The 16,832-nt window shown below is 38.2% G+C and overlaps 1 long non-coding RNA gene across 1 annotated transcript; it reads right to left on the reverse strand.

Moving 5' to 3' along the window:
* Positions 1-1,191: 1,191 nt before the first annotated feature.
* On the reverse strand, positions 1,192-14,545 carry LOC140511365 (uncharacterized). The gene is made up of 3 exons (XR_011969519.1): positions 14,384-14,545; positions 12,982-13,072; positions 1,192-1,279 (listed from the first exon to the last, which is right to left on the reverse strand). It is a non-coding gene; the product is annotated as an uncharacterized lncRNA (long non-coding RNA).
* Between the last annotated feature and the right edge of the window lie 2,287 nt (positions 14,546-16,832).

The raw sequence follows: 16,832 nt of genomic DNA on the forward strand, positions 1-16,832 counted from the left end.
ATATGCTGTCTCTGTGTAAATGTTCCTAATGCTCCACCCTTATCTCAGGCTCAAAAACAAGTAAGACATGCACACAGGGCTAGATCATTACTTTTTTTTGAACGACCTTCTTTAGGAAAGCTCAAAGTCTTCTCACAAACTAAACCAACAATTTTGCTGCATAAATTTGGGCAAAGTTCAGACTACAAATCAGAGGTGTGTGTCAACTGAAGCCCTTCCAAAACACAGATGGAGATAGAAAACCTGGCTTCAGAAGGCACCCAAAACACAGGAAATGTCCAGGAGAGTAAGTTTTCATTTTGTCCTGCATCCCTTGGCCAGATCTGGGTGGATCCCATCTCCTGTGAGCCTTCCTTCTTCACAGAAGGACAACATGCAGTGAAACAAAGGTAGCTTCTGGGGGAATAAATAAATCTCTTTAGAGGATGGCTCCGTAAACATCTTGTCTCTATGTCTGTTCTCCTCAATGAAACAATAAACAAAGCTGTGTACTGTCAAACCCAAAATCCTCTCAAAGAGTAATTACTTCCACAAAGGCTCCAGGAATCAGTTTCCTGACATGTCATCATTTGTCACCAGACACCAGTCTTTTGGTTTCTTGAGCAATAACTCTGCAGAAGCCACAATGCCACGGACCACATGCTGATGGCTGGGAAAGAAGCTCATGGGGCATAGAAGGAAGAAGGGAAGAAAAATCAATGAAAAAATTTCTCTAGATGAATTGGGAGAACTCAGTTCCTTGGTCACGAACTTTAATGGCCCTAGCCAATAAGTCCTATATGAAGGGGGGAATATTGGGGTGGAGGCAGCGAGGTGACCAAGTGAATAGAGCACTGGCCCTGAAGTCTGGAAGACCTGAATTCAAATCTGGCCTCAGACACCCTCTAGCTATGAGGATCTGGGCAAGTCACTTAGCCCCAATCGCAAGAAGAAGAAGAAATAGAAAAAGAGGAGGGAAGGGGAGAAGGAAGAAGAAGAGGAGGAGGAGAAGGAGAAACTGACTTTTGTCTTTCCATCAGTGAACTTTTCCTTTTTTTCTGGTATTGTTATCATCTGGAAGACAGTAAGCAGTAAATAAACCAAGAAATGAAAGAACCCTGTGACACTTTTGTTGTTGAATTTCTTTAATCAGTACTTGATGCTATTCTCTTCAACCACCCCCACCTTCTCCTCCTCCTCCTCCTCCTTCTCCTCCTCCTCCTTCTTCTTCTTCTTCTTCTTCTTCTTCTTCTTCTTCTTCTTCTTCTTCTTCTCCTTCCCTGTATTCCCTCACCTCTTCCTAAAATAGTAAGAATTTGATATAGGTTTTATATGTATGCAACCACATAAAACATATTTCCATATTAGTCACAGTTGTGAAAGAAGAAATAGACCAAAAGGAAAAACAAAAAAATAAAGTATAAAAAAGTATGCTTTGATCCTCATTCATAGTCCATCAGTTCTTTCTCTGGATATGGATAGCATTTTCCATCATGAGTCTTTTGCAATAATCTTGGATCATTACATTCCTGAGAAGAGTTATCATCACACAATGTTGCTGTTACTGTATGCAATGTTCTCCTGGTTCTGCTTATTTTACTTTGCATCAATTCATACAAATCTTTCCAAGTTTTTCTGAAATCCTCCTGCTCATCCTTTTTTATGACATAATAATATTCCATTAATTCATATAACACAGCTTGTTCAGCCATTATGCTATCAATAGGCATTCTTTCAATTTCCAATTTTTTTGCCACCAGAAATTGATAAGCCTATTATTTCATCAACATAGGCAATCTCTAGAGTGGAAATATGTTCTATGGATGTGGATCAGGAATTTAACTATAATTTATATGATTAGAAAGTTGCCTGACACATTGAAAGATTAATTGACTTGAGACCCAGGGGTGAGGAACCTGTGGCTTCAAGGCCATATGTGGCCTTCTAGGTCCTCAAGTGCAGCCCTTTACCTCCACACTTCAGAGAACAAATCCCCTTAATAAAAGAATTTGTTTTATAAAACTGGGATTATGTGAAAAGGGTCCACCCAAAGACCTAGAAGGCCACATGTGGCCTTGAGGCCTCAGGTTCCTCACCTCTGGTTGCCCATGCTCACATATCTAGTACATGAGAGAGGCAGGAAATTAATACAGGTCCTCCTGACTACAAAACCAACTCTTTCAACTATATCTCATTGCCTTTTAATGAGTTCTTATGTTGCCTTTGTAGAAGTACAAAGATTAGAAAAAAGAATAGTACACTGTGCCCTGGTGAGACCAGAGGGCATCCAAGCCAACCATATCTTCACTCCTCTCCAGGCTGCATTCCTGACTCTCTGTCAGACTTTATCCTGCCAGAGAAACCTCTTTACTCTGAAAAGTTCACTCCAGTCCTGGGATTACCTGTCACATTAGAAGTACCCTAGACCCCTGCAGCATCTTCCTCTAATTGGTTATTTCCTCCTAGAACCTCTATTTTAAGGAGAGTACCCAAATTAACTATGTTTTCACTCATCTCCAGACTGCACTCTTGACTCTTTGGACTTTCTAGCCTGCCCCTATGCCCACCTCTCATTCCCATTTTAGCTTCCTTTTCTGAATTATCTTTCTCCACTATAATGTAAGTTCCTTATGGGCAGGACCTATCTTTCTGCTTGTATTTGTTTTTCCAGTGCTCAGCATAATACCTGGCACATAGTAAGTACTCGATAAACTTTTTGACTTGACTTGACTTGCTGACTTATATATGGCTATGGATCTTATATTTTAAGAGACTTTATAGCATCTCTTTTTGTGGTAGTCGAGAACTGGAAATCAAGGGAATGTCCAACAAATGGGGAATAGCTAAACAAGTTATGGAATATGAATGGAATGGAATACTATTGCACTATAAGAAATGATAAATAGGCAGACTTCAGAAAAACCTGGAAAGACTTATATGAACTGATACTGAGTGAAATGAGCAGAACCAGGAGAACATTATACACAGTAACAGCCACAGTGTGTAAGGACTATTTCTGATAGACTTAGAGTGCCTGCAAAGACCTTGGCCTAAAGGGCCCAAAGTCTCCCAGTGCATCCTGGGTCATCTCCAGTCATCCTGAGGAATATCAGATCTCTGGATTCAGGTGGCTCTGGAAGAAAAGTGAGGCTGGTGACTTGCACAGCCCTTCCTCACTCAAAACAAAGTCAAGTGCAAGTCAAGCCCTCATTTCTCCGATGGCGTGGTCTTCTTCGACAACAAAAGACAAACACAATCCTATGAGTAGATGTATCTGGCTGAATGCCAGCTGGGTAACTCACCTCCTCCTCTCCTGTCTGCTTCCCCCTCCCCTTCCTTCTCTTCTCTAAAGGGAGGTAAACTTGGATGACCAAAAGATGCCCAGTTGACTTAGGTTTTACCGGCTCCTCTCTTATTTCCCTCTCCTCTCCTATTTCTCTCTCTTCTCCTCTCCTCTCTTCTCTCTTCTTCCCTTCTCTCCTCTCCTCTCCACTTCTCTCCTCTCCTCTGCTCTCTCCTGTCCCCTGTCCTGTCCTCTCCCAAAACCTTAAACCTGCTGCACTCTGAAACTCAGACTCCATTGGGGCCCTGCCTGAGGGCTCCTCTGGACCCTCCTAGCTTCAGAGTGATTATCAATAATAACTGTTGCTGGTTCCCACCCAACCTGATGTATTTCTTTTTTCTTGACCTCATTAAAGGGGTCATGCCCTGGCTACTTCTTAAACAGGCCTATTCAATGAATGGGCATTGCCTCACCCTAAGTGAGTACTTGCAAAGACCTTGGCCTAAAGGGCCCAATGTCTCCCAGTGTATCCTGGGTCATCTCCAATCATCCTGAGAAATATCAGATCACTGGATCCAGATGGCTCTGGAGGAGAAGTGAGGCTGGTGTCCTGCACAGCCCTTCCTCACTCAAAACAAAGTCAAGTGCAAGTCATGTCATCATTTCATCATTTCTCCAATGGCATGGTCTTCTTCAACAACAAAGGACAAACACAACATACAAGTCCTTCACAGCAATACAAGGACCTAAAACATTCCCAAAGGACTTGATGCAAAATGTCAGCCACATACAGAGAAAGAACTATGGAGTCAGGATGCAGAATGAAGCCGACTATTATCTCTTGTGCTATGCTTTATTTTGGTTTGGTTTCTCTCATTCATTTTAATTCTTCTGTGCAACATGACTAATGCGAAAATGTGTTTAATAAGAATGTATATGTAGAACCCATATAAGATTGCATGCCGGTTCAAGAACAGAGGGAGGGGAAGAAAATTTAAAACTTATGGAAGTGATTGTTGAAAACTGAAAACAAATAAATTAATTTAAACATCTAAGAAAAAATAAAAAGACTATCAATAAAAGTTAAAATTTTAATTTAAAAAAGAGTGTATTGACAACCTGGAAGTCATCCAAGGAGAGGAAGCTAAAATGGTAAAGAGACTTAAACCATGTCTTTTGAGAAATTATTGAATGAACTGGGGATCTTTTGCTTGGAAAAGAGAAGTCTAAGGACAGATATGATCATTGTCTTAAAGTATTTGAATGTTCTTCATGTGGGAGGGAAATTAGAAATATTCTGTATGCAAAATATTTATGACAGCAAAAGTTCAGAGATGCTGCAGAAGGTATTTTTTGCAACAAGGATAAGCAAGCTGACTTCTAAAGTACCTCTAAGAGTCAGAAGCCAGAAAGGAAATTCAAGAAGAAACCCCATAAGGGTTTTTTGCCCTGACTTGACCTTCATCTTCCAATGCTGTGATGGAATTTATATCCAACTTTTTTCCAAAAGACCATATTGTGCACATAGCTAAATAGCCTTTCTGGTAGGCTTATAATTCATTTTTATGAAATACAGTTTAATGTAGCCCAACAAAGACCCTGAAACTGTCACAACACGTACTTTTTAAGCTTCTTTTATACATAGCCAGGAGAAAAATGGATATTGTTAGATATTGAGAGAACCCTTTCTGTCTCCAGAACAGTTGTGTTTATTCAACTGTCAAGTGACTCAACCCTATCTATTCACCTAACTCGTGACAATACCATTATGGTGGGATTTTTAAAATAGCTTTGTGAAGTATATAAAAATTAATATTCTACAGTACACCTCTCTTGAATCTATATCATATACTGAAAAGAACACTTAGCTTAAAATAACAAGATTCAGAGACTGACTTTGCCACTTCCTAGTGTAAACCATGACCCAACAATTCCTATCCCCTTTTCATGCCCTCTGGTTCACATGGCCAAGTTCAATTCTGTGGCACTCCCCTAAAAGAGATTACTTCTTTTCTTGTCTCACTGCTCCCATTTGGAATTACTCCAGGAAAATCTTCAAATATAGCTTCCTAAAGTGAGGGGTCAAAGTGGATAGTGTTGGACTAAAAGTCACAAAGACCTAGGTTTAATTGCCGCCTCTGAATATTAATAGCTTTGTGATCTTGGTCAAGTCTCTTAACCTGCCTCAGTTTCCCCACTTGGGGATATGGGGCTAATACTAGGAGATACCTCACATGATTGTTGTGAGGGTCAAATGATATAGCCTTTGTAAAGTACTTTTTAAACCTTAAAACATCATGTAAATGCTAGATTTTATATTTTATAAATTTCCCCAAATGTTACTAAAAGGGATCCTCTAGTTCCTGTATATGCATGCAAGTTACTAATATGTTTTTCAGATATAAGACAGTTTTAATTTAATTCCACAGAAAATGAAGATGCAAAGAAGTCCAACAACTGGTACAGGAGTCCATAAACAGATATGGAAAACACAAAAGGCCTCACAGAAGCAGATTTGTAAATAAACATGAAGTCCATTAGTTCCCATGAGGATAGGACTAAATTGGGGTTTTCATCAAGAGAGTCCTTTAACCTACTTGTGGAGTACTAACCCTTCCTCAAAGTCCCTAAATGGTCCCTCCCAGACTTGTAATGTCACTCTGTGGTTTGTTTCTCCACCAGAAGGCAAACATATATTAGGGCTACTGAAAAAGCAATCATCTTTTCCCTCAGATCTGTACTATATGAATAACTCATTGATTTTGATCTCCTCATAGGATGCTGATCAAGAACTAAATGAGAGAACATCTTCTGTTTCCAGGAAGTACCCTACAACAGAAAATTCACTTCTCTGTCTAGTACATCTCATCCCTGAATTTTCAAACTTGAGGTTCCCCAGAAGGTGATATTTAGTATTGGCACTGCCAAAGATGACTTCCTTTTCTAGTTAGAAGGTTATATTATGTGATCATGATAGCTAGATAGCTGAACCCTTCCCTTTCCCTTCCACAAAGGAGTTAGGGGCCCATGAACATTATCTACTATGCTCTCAAACTTACTAGGCATATGCAAGTCCTCATCTACCATGTGTTTCTTCAAGAAATCTATCAATGTTCTGGGTCCTGCTTCCCTTGAAATGGGAAAATCCCCTTTTAGGATATCCCTTTTTAGACAGTTTGCAAGGATAAGCAACAGACTTCTCTGATATCTACTCTAACTCTTTGGCCAGAGTGGTGTAGCAAAAGTATAGTCAATGCACGATTAGAGTTTACTCATGCTTTACTAAAGAACCAAATTCTTTGGTTAACAACCCATTAATTTATCTGTTTTATAAATTCAAAGATTATTGTATAGTATAAATAGAAAGGGACTTGAACTTAGAAGACCTAGGTTCAGATCCCAGATCTAGTGATTTTAATAGAAGAAAAAGGTGTCAAGCCACATATCTGATACCTAGGGAATGACTGAACAAACATTGGCAAAAGATGTAATGAATTACTATTGCCTCTAATACAACTAATAGTAGGATCTAGATCTCTCTGAAGACTTCTGGTGGAAGGGAAATTTCTACTTTTTTAGGAAGGTATGGAGAATAAAAGGAAAAAAAGAAAAAAGCAGAGAATCCGAACAATATAGACTACAACTAATGATTACCATGAAATATGTATATATACACCAAATGCACATATATGTGTACATTTATGTAAATATGATTATACATGTATATTGTAAGTGTGCACATGTAGCTGTACATGTGCATATTGTGTGCATGCACATATATATCACATATAAATATGTGTACATTTGGACAGACCTGTGATTTCTTTAGTGCAGACAATCTGTGTAAAAACTCCCTTTACTAATGCAGATCAGCAATTTGTTTGTAACATAGTCTTAGAATTGGTTGAGGGTAGTGAGAGATCAGGTGATTTGTCCATGATCACACAGCTAGTGTGTGTTAGAGGCAGGTCTTCCTGACTCCAAGGTTAGCTCTTTATCTACTATGCCACTCTTTAACAACATCAGTACACACACACACACACACACACACACACACACACACAAGAATACAAAAGGGGGAAAAGAAACAAACAGGATTTTTTGCTACAATCTTCATTTTTTGCTATGACCTTTTTGCTATGTACATATTTTAAACAATCTGTAAATAATGGAGTTTACAGTTTCGCATATAGTCATTTTGAATGTTTTTGTGTATTTGAATTTTAGGCTGATGTGTACTAAAAACACAGATTTTAAGATGAAAACAATAACACCCTCCCCAACCCAGCTTGGGTACCTTGCTGGTTACATGAATTGGTGCAGGTGGCTCAACTTTTCTAAGCCTCAGTTTTCTTGTTTTTAAAATCAGAGTAATTATTACCACCCTGTCCAGCTTCCCTCCCAGGACTGCTATGCAGATGAAATGAGATAACTGCAAAACACTATAGAAATTTCCACTCTTGAAATAGGCCAGATTTTCTTAAGGAGGAAGATACCTATAACTTACATAATTGTGTGAAACAATGGCAACTGTGAGCTTTGCTGAACAATGAAAGGGGGAGGTGGAGATTCTTAGATGGAGAAAAATAAGCAGAATAAATTGTTCCCAATTGCCCAGTTTCTGGAATTGAAAATCACACTCACTAAATTAAAACCTACTTCTAATTTTTACTTATAAACATCAAGGGTTTTTTTTTTTCTAGCATCGCATTCCAATTCAAGCAGGTAGAGATGATTTTAATAGCAAAGCAGCAGAAGCAGAGTAGGGAAATGTCAAGAGGAGTCCTCCTGTACTGGGAAAAGGTTAGAAGCCCAAAGGATTTCATTTCACAAAGTGACTTCAAAAGGGCACTTTACAGATTCTTTTAAGGCTACCTTGTCCCAGGAGAACAATATGAAACCTTCTTGCCCAGAATAAGAATGAAAGTATGTTGCTAATTAATAAAAAATTCAAAAAGGACTTTGAAAGTCTATTGGATAAAAGAGATTAAACATCACATTCTTTTGCTCCATTTCATTACAGTTGGAAGTCATGGAAACTTAGAATCATACAAGTGACATGTAACTGAAATATTTCAAGCAATATGTGTGTGTGTGTGTGTGTGTGTGTATCATTCATAGTTAGGTGGCATAGTGAATATGGGGGGGACTTAAAGTCATGAGGATCTGAGTTCCAATCCTACCTCAGACACCTAGCTAAAAGTGTGAGAGGTGACTTTGCCAACTTTTCTCAGTCTCAATTTCCTCATCTATAAAATGAGGAAAATAATAATGTTCACTCATTATATTATTAAAAGAAATCTTGATTTGAGTCTCACTCTGTTCAATAAGAGTAACAGGAAAAAAAGGTAAAAATAAATACAGCGGAGTGATCAGTAATTGTTATCTTCCTCCCCTTGTTGACCTTGATGAACCCAGACAATATCTCTCCCCAGGAAAATGCCTGGAACAGTGGGAGCCCCAGAAGGCATAAACAGTCTCTTGGCCTGTGAAGCTAGGAAGATTGTTAAGGAGTGTTCCTCTTGTACTGGCCGAAGGTGACAGCTCCACCTCAACAAACCAGGAGAAGATCCTGAGCCTCAGGGGGTGAAACCAGCAACTGCCGACACCAAGACCTCAGGCATGTCTCAGCACCTCAGGGAAATCGGGAAGACACTAGCACAGACAGCTGAGCTTGCCTATGCTATAGCCCAGCAGAGGAGACCTCTGGCATCCACATGCCCCATCCCTCACACTTAACAAGCTAGCTCCAGGTAACTATGGGGAAACCCAAAAAGACCTCACCTGGCCTCTGCTTTCAAACATCAGCCAGCTCAGCACCAGGTAAGCTGCAGCATTTTAACTTCTAGCTGAAAGAACCAGAGGCCACAACACACAAAGCCTCAAGTTTTAAGCACAAGAACTGTGGGACAGAGCTTGCTGTGCCACTGATGCAGCGATCTACTTTAAGTCAGGAAAAAGGTTATTATCATGAGTAAGAAGCAAAGCAGAAAAGAAAAGACCATAGAATCTGTCTATGGGGACAAGGACCAAAACACAAATACCAAAGAGGTTAGCATTGAAACTGTACTCCCATTTGAAACTTCAGAAGGGAATATGAACTGGTGAGAAGAACAAAGAGCCTTCTTGGAAGATTTCTGGAAGGATTTTAAAACCCAAATTACAGAAACAGAAGAAAAACTGAACAATGATTTTAAAAATATGAAAAAAGAATTCACTGAAGAGAACAGCTCCTTAAAAAGGAAAATTGGACAAATGGAAAAGGAAATACAAAACCTAACTGGTGAAAATAACTCCTTAAAAGAAACAACTGGACAGATGGAAAAGGAGATGCAAAAGTTAACTGAAGAAAAGAATCTGATAAAAAATGGAATAGGCCACATAGAAGCTAATGAATCTATGAGACATCAAGAATCAGTTAAACAGAATATAAAGAATGAAAAGATAGAAGAAAATGTAAAATATCTAATTGGAAAAACAACTGACCTGGAAAATAAATCCAGGAGAGAAAATCTAAGGATTATTGGTTTATCACTCAGTCATGTTGAAAAAAAAAGAACCGGGACAATATTATTCAAGAAGTCATCAAGGAAAATTGCCCAGAAGTCCTAGATCCAGAGGGCAAAATAGTCATCAAAAGAATCCACCTTTCACCTCCTGAAAGGGACCCCAAACTAAAAACACCAAGGAATAACATTGCCAAATTCCAGAACTATCAAGTGAAAGAGAAAATACTGCAGGCAGCCAGAAAGAAACAATTCAAATATCAAGAAGCTACAGTCAGGATCACACAGGACCTTGCAGCTTCTACATTAAAAGATCAAAGGATTTGGAATACAATATTCTGTAAGGCAAAGGATTAATTATCCACAAAATTGAGCATAATATTTCAGGCAAGGAGATGGAAATTCAGTGAAATAAGGAATTTCCAAACCTTCCTGATGAAAGGGCCAGAACTCAATAGAAAGTTTGATCTTCGATTACAGGCCTCAAGAGAAGCATAAAAAGGTAAACGGGGAAAAAAAACAACCTTCTTACACAATATGGGCAAACTGTTTACATCCCTATAAGGGAAGATGATATTTGCTAATCTTGAGAATTGTACATTTATTATGAAGTGTAAAAGGGGTGTATATAGATAGAGAGAGTGGATATAAATTAAATAATGTGATAACAAATGTGATTTATCAGTGCAAAGGGATTGTAAAGTGAGATGTGAAAAGGAGCGAGAAAAAAATAAATTCCATCACAGGAAGAGGCACAAAAATATATTACAGTAGAGGGAAAGAGGGGAGGGAGATGAGCATTGTTTGAGAGGTACTCTCATCTGATTGGATTCAAGGAGGGTACAACAAACTCAGTTAAGTATAGAAATACAATTAGCTTTATAGGCAGTAGGATGGAAAGGGGGAAAGAAAAGGGAGCAGAGGCTAAAACAGAAGGAATAAGTAGTAAGGGAAAATGTGGATTAAAAAGGAGAGAGGCTGAAAGAAGGGAGGGAAGACTGAGGGAGGTGGTGGTCAAAAATTAAAACTCTATTGTGGAGGGGAAGGGAGAACTAAAAGCACAAACAAGGGGAAAGAGGATAGAGAGAAATACACTGATAGTAATTATAACTGTGAATGTGAATGAGATGAATTCTCCCATAAAACAGAGACAGACAGCAGAATGGATTAAAAACCATAATTCAACAATATGTTGTTTACAAGAAACACATTTGAAATGGGGACATACATACAGGGTAAAGGTAAAAGGTTGGAACAGAATATTTTATGCTTCAGCTGATGCAAAAAAAAAAAAACACAGGTGTAACAATCCTAATCTCAGACAAAGCAAAAGCAGAAACAGATCTAATCAAAAGAGATAAGAAAGAAAACTACATCCTGCTAAAAGGCACTATAGACAACGAAGCAATTTCATTACTGAACATATATGCTCCAAGTGGTATAGCATCCAAATTCTTAGAGGAGAAGTTAAGGGAGTTACAGGAAGAAAAAAATGGGAAAACTATACTAGTGGGGGACCTCAACCTCCCACTCTCTGAACTTAATAAATCTAACCTCAAAAGAAACGAGAAAAAAGTTAAGGAGGTGAATAGAACTTTAGATAAGGTAGATATGATAGATCTCTGGAGAAAACTGAATGGGGATAGAAAGGAACATACCTTTTTCTCAGTGGCACATGTCACATATACAAAAATTGACCATAGTCCATAAAAACCTCACAATCCAGTGAAGAAAGGGAGATTTAGTCAATGCATCCTTCTCAGACAATAATGCAATAAAACTGATATGTAATCAAAGGCCATGAAAATATAAACCAAAAACTAATTGGAAACTAAACAATCTAATCCTAAAGAACGAGTGGGTTAAACAACAAATTACAGAAACAATCAACAACTACATTCCAGAGAATGTCAATAATGAGACAACCTACCAAATCTTATGGGATATTGCAAAAGCAGTTCTTAGGGGAAGTTTTATATCTTTGAATGCCTACATGAATAAAATAGAGAAAGAAGAGATCAATGAATTGGGCATACAGCTGGAAAAGCTTGAAAAAGAACAAATTCAAAATCCCCAAGTAAATACCAAATTAGAAATACTGAAAACCAAAGGAGAGATTAATAAAATTGAAATTAAGAAAACTATTGAACTAATAAATAAAACTAAGAGTTGGTTTTATGAAAAAAACAATAGAATTGATAAAACTTTGGCCAATTTGATTAAAAAAAGAAAGAAGAAAACCAAATTACCAATATCTAAAATGAAAAGGGTGAACTCACCTCCAGTGAGGAGGAAATTAAAACAATAATAAGAAATTACATTGCCCAACTGTATGCCCATAAATTCGACAATCTAAATGAGATGCATGATTACTTTAAATGATATAAATTGCCCAGATTGACAGAAGGGGAAGCTGAATATTTAAATAATGCCATCTCAGAAAAAGAATTTGAAGAAGTCATCAATGGACTCCCTTGGAAAAAACCTCCAAGGCCAGAAGGATTCACAAGTGAATTCTATCAAATATTAAAATTAAACAGTTAATTCCAATACTATATGGGCTATTTGGGAAAACTGGAGGAGTCCTCCCAAATTCTTTTTATGACACAAATATGGTTTTGATACCTAAACCAGGAAGAGCCAAAACAGAGAAAGAAAATTATAGACCAATTTCTCTAATGAATATAGATGCAAAATTTTTTAATAAGATTTTAGCAAAAAGAATATAGCAACTTATTATAAGAATAATACATTATGATCAGGTAGGATTTATACCAGGAATGCAGGACTGGTTTAATATTAGGAAAACTATTATCATTATTGGTCATATCAACAACAAAACTAACAGAAACCACATGATTATCTCAAAAGATGTAGAAAAAGCTTTTGACAAAATACAACACCCATTCCTATTGAAAACACTGGAGAACATAGGAATAAATGGAACTTTCCATAAAATAATAAGCAGTATCTACCTAAAATCTTCAGCAAGCATCATATGCAATGGGGATACGCTAGATGCACTAGTTTTTGGCCACCACAAATGTACAAGAATACAAATCATTTCTCAATTGATAAATGGTCAAAGGATATGAACAGGAAGTTTTCAGAGGAAGAAATTAAAGCTATCTATAGTCATATAAAAAAAATGCTCTAAATCACTATTGATTAAAGAGATGCAAATCAAAATAACTCTGAGATACCACATCATACCTATCAGATTGGAATGTATTGTTCATCACAGTGGGCAGCCTTGAAATAAGCAGGTAGCAATCAACAGTTGAGACAATGGCAAACAGTATTCCTGCAAGAAAAAAAATAGCAGTTAAGATAAAAAATAGTCCCAGTTAGAATACTTTTTTAAAAACAGAATTCCTCATTGGGCAGTAGGTCACTTCAATGGCAAGGGCAGGTACAATGTATGGAGTAAATATGCCATCTTGGTCTGAGTCTCTACCAACCCTTCTCAGTTCCAGATGCCCCAGACTACCTCCCTGCCTTTTCCCCAGTGGCCTCCTCTGTCTACTTCTCAGAAACATATCCATATTTATGGCTTCTCTTTTCCTCTAGTCAGTGAGTTTATACCTGGAACTTACATTTAATAACTATTTACCAAGTCATGCCCACTTCCAACCTGGCTAAAACTCTGACTCCCCCATTCCTTCCCCCTTTCCAACTCCCTTTTATACCTGATCTTTTCCCATTAGAAAGCAAAGTTGCTGAGGGCAAGGAATGTCTTTCTTTTTAATAATATTTGAATTCCTAGTGCTTAGAACAGTGCCTAACATATGATAGGTACTTAGTGAATACTTTTTCCCCTATATATCCATATACCAGCAACACTACCCATGTTCATATACTTCCTCTTCCTCCCAGGAAGCAATCCTTTAAAATATTTTTTAAAAGAGGAAAAATTCCAGCAAAACTAAATAAATTATACTGGCCATGGCCCTGGGAATAGATGAGTATATCATTAAAGGAACTCCACAACCCCTTAGTTTAGCAGACCTTGATTGAAAAAAAACCCCACAAACCTCTGAAAAACCACAGGGAAACTATAAAAATTGAATGGTAAAATTCAGTACTCAAACAGTTCATTCCAAGTCCTATACTTGCTTTAGATTGTATGTCCCTCTAAAAGTTCACTTTTGTAAATATTTCTCTTGACAGTTGGCTAATCAGGTCAGGATCAAGGACAAAAAGCAGGCATCCTGAATGGAAATGATATCTACAGTTCTATAGTCATGGTAGAATCATACCTGCTCATTCTTCCTGAAAAATCATATTAGAAATATGAGTCAATTCCTCAATCCTTCCAGTAAAATGTTTTGGGGACTCAATAGCCAAGCACTGTGCTTAAATTTTGGTAGATAAACAAAATGTAAATGTAGAACATAGTTGTAGATAAGACAAAACAAATGGCTTTGTTGAGTGAGAAAAGCATTAATTTGTACCTAGGGAAAGGATTTTTGAAGAAAGTGGAGAAAACAGGGAAGGGGAACATTTAGTGTCGTTAACCTAAGTGAATATATCTCTCACTATACCCCTAGAGCTACAGATTACTGGCTAACTACTCTTGCTGGAACCCAGTTACAAGAGTCCCTGATCTAGATACCTCCTTCTCTTCCAGGTGAGAGTTGGGTGGAACAGGTGGACAGTAGTAACACCCCAGGAAACTGTTTCAGCAGATGGGCTAAACCAGGTTGAGGGTAACCAGTTGGTCTCAAACCCATTGGTAAGTTATGGCAGTATCTACATCAAGTATGTGAAGATTTTCCCTAGTGGAATGGGTAGATGACAACAATTGGTTGCAATGGCCATGAAGGCAGCTGAAACAGGCACTGTGGAGCACTTAAAGCTTGGTTTAACATCAAAGACACCAGAGTCATCCACTGCATCATGAGTCATATCCTTCCACTGGACTGTGATGACTCTGGAGGAGAGAATGAGGCTGGCAACTTCATGCACTTCTGGCTCACTTAAATCCAATTTACACACGAATCAAAAGACATCACCAGAAGGCTCTCCTCCAGGCTATTATTCATCTTCTCACTGGTTCAAAGGATCTGAAAGTCCTCAAGACTTATCTTTCAGCAACTGTTGTTTAAGGTATCTCACAGGTGTATATCTCCATTTGCAAGAACTTCCTGCTTCTATCTTACTTGTGTGATTTCCTGATTCTCCTTCCTACTAATCTCCTTCCAAAAGGTCAAGATCACACTAACCTTGGAAGCTTGGGCAACCTCCCTTCTTTGAAGTCAGTTCCCTTCCCCCAAGTTTCTCTGTACTTTGAGTCTGTGATTCAGGTAAGGTTACACCTAAACAGGAAGGACATTTCTGGTCCCAGAACAGATACTTGCACTTTGAAATTAGACTACCTAGACTCTCTGTGTGGAGATCATTTTTGAATTTACAATGCTAAACTCATTCTGAAAATTAGGAAGCTTCCAAATTTTGCTGAAAATTGTTTGATGATCCATCCATAATCAACTGAAGAATTCAACTAAATTCAGTAAACACTTAATCATCTACTGTATAGAAGTTACTGTGTTGGGCATTTGGAATACAAAGGAAAAAAGGAAATGATCATAGCCTTTGAGGTACTTACAAGGTTGGTTGTTGTCCTTTGTCTTTGAAGAGGACCAAAATGATATCACCATTGTAAAGTGAAATTTCAGTATGTCCAACTGTGGCTGATCAGACCAATGCAGGTCCAAAATGCTCTACCACAGGTTGGACACAGATAGTCCCTTTGAATATTTGGGGTGGATATCCCAAATTTGCTTATCCTGCATTTACTTTGTGCTGTCTCAATTCTGCTTTGGTCAAAGAGCACAGCACCTTTTCTTATGTGGGCACACCATGGTGAGCGATCCTGTGCCAGTGCCTGTGCCACTGATCCAGTGCCCATGTTGCAGTCAAATCCAAAGTTCTTGAGGGAGACTTTGAGAGTGTCCTTGTATTATTTGTTCTGGCCACCATGTGATTGCCTGCCCCATGCAAGTTCTCCATAAAATAGTCTTTTTGGCAAGTGTACATTTTGCATTCAAACAACATGGCCAGCCCATCAGAGTTGCTGTCTCTGAAGCACAGTTTGAATACTTGGCAGTTCAGCTTGAGCAAGGACTTCAGTGTCTGGTACCTTATCCTGCCAGGTGATCCTCAGAATCTTCCTAAGATAGTTCAAATGGAAGTGATTCAGTTTTTTGGCATGGCATTGGTAGACTGTCCATGTTTTGCAAGCATATAACAAACAATGAGGTCAGCACAATGGCTCTGTAGACCTTCAGTTTGGTAGTCAGTCTAATACCTCTTCTCCCCCAAACCTTTCTTCAGAGCCTCCCAAACACCGAGCTAGCTCTGACAATGTGTGCATCAACCTCATTGTCAATGTGTATATCCCTGGAAAGTGTACACTAAAGTGAACTTATCCACAGCATTCAAAACTTCTCCATTTGTTGTAACTGATGGTTCCATGTAACATGAAAAACTTACAAGGTACCTAATAGAGGTACACAAAACATACTCTGATAATAAATGTAAATATATAAAAAATAATAAAAGAGTAAGAAGGAGAACATGTTAACATCTAGAGAAATTAGAAAACCAATCAATAAATATTTATTAAGTGCCTACTATAGGCCAGCTACTGTCATAAGTGCTGGAGATACACAAAGAAGCAAAAGATAATCCCTGCCCTCAAGGAGCTTATAATTTAATGGGGGAGGAAAGAAACAAACAAATAATTATGGTACCAGAGTGATGGCTTAGGGAAAGCTAGGGATTCCAAAAGGTAGAAGTAAAAAAGGAGTACATTCTGGATACAGAGGCTCACCTATGCAAAGATTCAGAAGTAGGAGAAGAAATTTAATACACAGAGAACAACTAGAAGGCCAGTTGGACTGGAATAGAGGACTGGACTGAATGAAAGTAGTAAGAAATAAGACTGGAAATGTAGATGGGAATCAGATTGTGAAAGCCCTTAGGTGACAAACTGAAGATTTTTGCATTTGATCCTTGGAGCAACAGAATTCATTGAAGATTTAGTGAGGGGTGACGTATCT

The sequence above is a fragment of the Notamacropus eugenii genome, chromosome 6, assembly GCF_028372415.1.
Source record: "Notamacropus eugenii isolate mMacEug1 chromosome 6, mMacEug1.pri_v2, whole genome shotgun sequence".
NCBI lineage: Eukaryota > Metazoa > Chordata > Mammalia > Diprotodontia > Macropodidae > Notamacropus > Notamacropus eugenii.